We start from the raw sequence: 5,627 nt of genomic DNA on the forward strand, positions 1-5,627 counted from the left end.
TTTTGCATGAAAACTCAATTCTGGTGGAATTCCACTAGAAAGTACAAAGTTCGTTTTGGATGGACGAATCTAGTTAAAATAGATAGTTTTTGCATGAAAACTCAATTCTGGTGGAATTCCACTAGAAAGTACAAAGTTCGTTTTGAATGGACGAATCTAGTTAAAATAGATAGTTTTTGCATGAAAACTCAATTCTGGTGGAATTCCACTAGAAAGTACAAAGTTCGTTTTGGATGGACGAATCTAGTTAAAATAGACAGTTTTTGCATGAAAACTCAATTCTGGTGGAATTCCACTAGAAAGTACAAAGTTCATTTTGAATGCACGAATCTAGTTAAAATAGATAGTTTTTGCATGAAAACTCAATTCTGGTGGAATTCCACTAGATAGTACAAAGTTCGTTTTGGATGGACGAATCTAGTTAAAATAGATAGTTTTTGCATGAAAACTCAATTCTGGTGGAATTCCACTAGAAAGTACAAAGTTCGTTTTGGATGGACAAATCTAGTTAAAATAGATAGTTTTTGCATGCAAACTCACTTCTGGTAGCATTCCACTAGAAAGTACAAAGTTCGTTTTGAATGGACGAATCTAGTTAAAATAGACAGTTTTTGCATGAAAACTCAATTCTGGTGGAATTCCACTAGATAGTACAAAGTTCGTTTTGGATGGACGAATCTAGTTAAAATAGATAGTTTTTGCATGAAAACTCAATTCTGGTGGAATTCCACTAGAAAGTACAAAGTTCGTTTTGGATGGACGAATCTAGTTAAAATAGACAGTTTTTGCATGAAAACTCAATTCTGGTGGAATTCCACTAGAAAGTACAAAGTTCATTTTGAATGCACGAATCTAGTTAAAATAGATAGTTTTTGCATGAAAACTCAATTCTGGTGGAATTCCACTAGATAGTACAAAGTTCGTTTTGGATGGACGAATCTAGTTAAAATAGATAGTTGTTGAGAATGCCGCGAAAGTCCAAAATTAATTCTGTACGATATCTTAGTTTACAGAAGAATCACAAAATTAGTGCTTTATTTCGGCAAACAGTCGGTTAAAAGAGACCGAGGGCGCGTCCTTCGGCTCTATTTATCCCTTTTTTCCCAGGGCGCCATCGCAACCGCCGCTATAATAATGGTGGGCACTGTCCCACCGTCGTTTCTGCTCTCGAAGCTCTACAACAGCAGACGCCTGTTGTAGGGCGTAAGCGTTATCAAAACAAACGCATTTACAACAATCTCCCCACCAGTGTAGCGCCCCTGGGCGTTACACTCTTCTAACGTTTGTTTGTTTATCTTATGCATCCTAATCTGTCACGAAACCACGCGGTTTCCCTATCTCGCGCGCGCCTCACTCGTTCGTTTCGCGTTTCCCGACATCCAGAACCGCTATCTTAGCTGCCGGTCTTTCTAGTATCCCGCATGTCGTTTGCACCGTTGCCCTTCTAACCTGACCGTCTTTAGCACGGGTCACTTCTAGAACGCGTCCCATTGGCCAGGTATTCCTCGGTAAATTCCCGTCCGCGATTACCACTACGTCTCCCACCTGGATCGGCGGCACCGGGTGGAACCATTTCGTCCTGCGGGTGAGTGTTGGTAGATAGTCTGCAATCCACCGCTTCCAGAATATATCCGCGTTGGTTTGCAGGGCACCCCATAACGACCGTATTGAAGTCGGCGAATCATCGAAAAAAGCGGCTGCTTTACTCCCATCGGCACTACCGAGCAATAAGTGGTTCGGCGTTATCGGACAGTCCAGCTCATCGTCGATCGGTAAGTATGTAAGTGGTCTGGAATTGACCATCATCTCAACTTCTGTTAGCGTGGACAGTAACAGTTCATCCGTGGGCAATCGTGGTAAATCGAAGCTACACAGTATCTTCTTTACCGACTGGACTAGACGCTCCCAACTACCACCGAAATGAGGTGCTGCCGGCGGGTTGAAGCTCCACTTCAACTCAGGACTATTGAACCTCGACTTAAGCGTGCTTTCATCTACTTCCTTCAAGGCGTCTTTGAGCTCTCTCGCCGCCCCGACGAAGTTGGTACCCCGATCGCTTATTATCTCCCTCGGCGAGCCTCTTCTTGCGATGAACCGGCGGATAGCTAAAATACAGGAAGCAGTTGTTAGTGCATGAGCTACTTCGAGGTGAACCGCCCTTGTAGTAAGACAGGTGAACAGCGCTCCCCAGCGCTTCTCCGAGTGACGTCCCACAACCACGAGTATCGGTCCAAAATAATCTAAACCGGTATACGTGAAGGCCCGTTGATACACTGCTACCCTCTGCCGAGGAATGTCCCCCATCAGGGGTGGATTTGGCACGGCGTTCCGTATTTTACACTGCTGACAGTCTCGTCGTACCCGGTTAAACTCCACTAGCAGTTTCGGTATATAGTACCGCATCCGGAGTTGAGCCACCACTGTTCTGTGGCTCTGATGACAAAAGCGCTCGTGGAAGTCTCTGATGATCAGATCTGTGACGGGGTGTCTTCTTGGTAAGATAACTGGCTTTGCAAACGAAGCCCCTAACAACGCACAATTTGTCAGTCGTCCCCTCATACGTAGTACACCGTTTTCATCAATTTCAGGCAAAAGCTTGTAGAGCACACTGTTCCGGTTAATCGCCTGTTTCCAAGGATGTTTCTTCCGCGCATCGCTGCGCAGGCATTTAATATCGGCAGCAAACCCTTCCGACTGCACCAACGTGTAGAGTGTCCGTTCCGCAGCTAGCAGTTCATCCTGTGTCAGTGGCCCTGTTACCTTCTTCACTTGCCTAATCCGTCGCCGAGTGTTCCCGATATACCGAAGAACATAACCGACCGCTCTCAATAGTTTCTTCCAGCGTGAGAAACGAGTGAAGTCGACTACAACATCAACCACGGTATGGTGTAACACGCTCTTGCGTATCTCTTCTGCTGTCTCACCCGGATCATTTCTATTGATTGGCCACTTTTCTTCAGATTCCCACAGGAACCCTGGCCCTCGGAACCATCTGCTGGATGAGGTTAAGTCCGGAACTCCCTGCCACTTCGTCCCGTCATCCGCTACGTTGACCTTAGTGGAAAGCCACCGCCACTCGTTAATCTCTGTCGTCTCGACCAGCTCACTCACCCGAAAGGCGACAAACGTGCTGTATCGCCTATGGTCCGATCGTATCCAGCTCACAACGTTCCGCGAGTCCGTCCAGAACACCCTCCTGGTAACCTTCAACCGATGCGTCTTGATGATGTGCTCCGCGAATCGTGCTCCTATCACCGCCGCTTGAAGCTCCAACCTTGGTATGGATAAAAGTTTCAGCGGTGCGACTCGTGTTTTGGACCCAATTAAAGCACACTCTACTATCCCGTCTTCCTCGAAACGCAGGTAAGCGACAGCAGCCATTTCACTTTCGCTAGCGTCGGTGAAAACGTGCAGTTGTACGTTCGGTGCCTTCGATGACGTTGTGGTTCGGTAACACCTCCTGATGGTTACCTTCTCCAGTTCTGGTAGTAGCCCGATCCATCTCAACCACTTCCTTGCAGCTTCACCTTCAATTGGTTTGTCCCAGTGAATACCGGATCTCCATAGATCCTGTAAGAGAACTTTGAGGAACATTAGGAAATGGCCAATAAGTCCTAAAGGATCGTAAATCATCATTAGTGTGCTCAATACTTCACGCCTTGCGGGTAATCTGCCACCTTTTAGTAGCTTCACATCGATACGCGGATTTATTCGAAAGGTGAAGGTGTCGTCAGCTGTATTCCACCACATACCAAGTACCTTTTCGGTACCTTGATTTGAACACATGTCCATCGACGTATCGTTGTTAGCTCCGCTCCGTAACCTGTGTGAGACGGCCTTCTCGTTCGACAACCAATTTCTTATCTCAAAACCGCCCTTCGAATGCACGAACCTTACGTTCTCCGCCAAAGTGACTGCCTCGTCAACGGTCTCGACGCTGGCCAGCATGTCGTCCACGTAATGCTCGTATTTTATACACTGCACTGCTCGTGGGAAACGATCCACGAACCTCTCCGCGTTGAGGTTTTTTACGAAATGAGCACTAGCGGGTGAGCAAGCCGCCCCGAACGTCATTACGGAGACGGCATAGACGCTGGGCTCTCCGCTTGACCTTCTACCATCGTCCCACAGAACCATCTGACTCCGTTGGTCGGCGGGATTCATGCGCACCTGGAAGAACATTTCGCGGATGTCTCCCGTTACAGCGACTCGATACTCCCGGAACTTGTATAGCACTTGAACCAACCCCACCAGTTGATCTGGACCTGCGAGCAAAAACGTGTTAAGGCTAACTCCGTGTACCTGCGCAGCTGCATCGAACACCATACGTAGCTTGCCGGGCTTGTTCGGATTGAGAACCGGAAAGATCGGGAGATACCAATCCCTCTCCGTTCGCTCCGCGGTTTCCTCCGCCGACATACGCCGAATGTATCCCTTGTCAACGTATTCACGCATCTTATCGTTTACCGCCTTCGCTAATTTCGGTTCTTTTTCACATTTCCTTTTCAGACACACATAACGTTTGAGAGCCATTTCGCGATTGCATGGTAGGCGCACGTCGTCATACTTCCACAATAGGGACGTTTGATACCGGTCACCTATCAATTTAGTTCCGGTATTCAGCATCTCAACCGCGCGTTCTTCTTCCTTCGGTATCAGTTTGCGGGAAGCGGTGACTCCAATGGAATCCAGAGAGAAGTACGCTTTTAATGCCATGTCCAGCTTCTGACTATTTTCCTCGTTACAGGTACACAAATGAAAATTGTTATATGCGGTGCTACTTACGGGACCGGATGCGCTGCACGGACCGAACATCGTCCACCCGAGCCTTGTCTTTGCGGCGATTGGTTCGTTGAAACCACCTTCAACACAGCGTAGCGGTTTCCCCAGGTAAATATTGTTCACGCCTATCAGGATGCGCGGTACCACATTCGTGTATGAAGAGATTGGGATTCCTTTTAGGTACGAATGCAGCTTCACCATCTTCTCGATCGACAGAGTCTGTGCTGGCAACGAGAGATCTCGCAAGGTGTGTACCTGTCGTAGGTCGTATACCACCGCTCCTTGATGCCTCCCCGAGATCCGCAGCCCAACCTCTAACGAATCGGCCTCGTTCCGCACAGTGTCGTCCGTCCACTTCAAGCACAAGGGGTTCAAAGTACCCTCTATACCCAGTTCTTCGATCAGCCCGCGATCCACGAATGTAGCTGAGGAACCCTCATCTATAAACGCATAGGTGTTTATATTCGCCTTCTCACCATACACTACAACGGGAACATATCGGAAAAGAGCGTTAGTGTTGTTGCCGAGATGTGAGTTAAGTGAGTGAGTGATTAGTGTGTTCCTGTGCGATCCTGGTTGTTCTGTGCTGTGTAACAGTTGGTGGTGCATTTCCTGGCACCCGTTAGTACCACAGCGCGTCCTGACGAAACATATGCCCCTATGCGTTCCTAGGCACGGAGAGCATAATTTACGCCTCTGAATGTGTGTGCGTCTCTCCCGCACCGTCAATTCAAGAAAACGTGCGCAATCGGCTAGCGTACGGCAGGAATCGTGGCACAGGACACAAGACGTTCTTCGCGCTGCACTATGGACGTTTACGTGTGCGGGTGCTTTTCTTACCGGTA

The 5,627-nt window shown here is 47.9% G+C and overlaps 2 long non-coding RNA genes across 2 annotated transcripts; both read left to right on the plus strand.

The window, feature by feature from the left end:
• Nucleotides 1-1,497: 1,497 nt before the first annotated feature.
• On the plus strand, nucleotides 1,498-2,148 carry LOC128309266 (uncharacterized). The gene is made up of 3 exons (XR_008288848.1): nucleotides 1,498-1,585; nucleotides 1,648-1,772; nucleotides 2,009-2,148. It is a non-coding gene; the product is annotated as an uncharacterized LOC128309266 (long non-coding RNA).
• A 212-nt stretch (nucleotides 2,149-2,360) lies between these two features.
• On the plus strand, nucleotides 2,361-5,126 carry LOC128309265 (uncharacterized). The gene is made up of 5 exons (XR_008288847.1): nucleotides 2,361-2,495; nucleotides 2,589-2,881; nucleotides 2,961-3,363; nucleotides 4,510-4,890; nucleotides 4,963-5,126. It is a non-coding gene; the product is annotated as an uncharacterized LOC128309265 (long non-coding RNA).
• The last annotated feature ends 501 nt before the right edge of the window (nucleotides 5,127-5,627 follow it).

Source organism: Anopheles moucheti, unplaced genomic scaffold (genome assembly GCF_943734755.1).
Source record: "Anopheles moucheti unplaced genomic scaffold, idAnoMoucSN_F20_07 scaffold_92_ctg1, whole genome shotgun sequence".
Classification (NCBI taxonomy): Eukaryota; Metazoa; Arthropoda; class Insecta; order Diptera; family Culicidae; genus Anopheles; species Anopheles moucheti.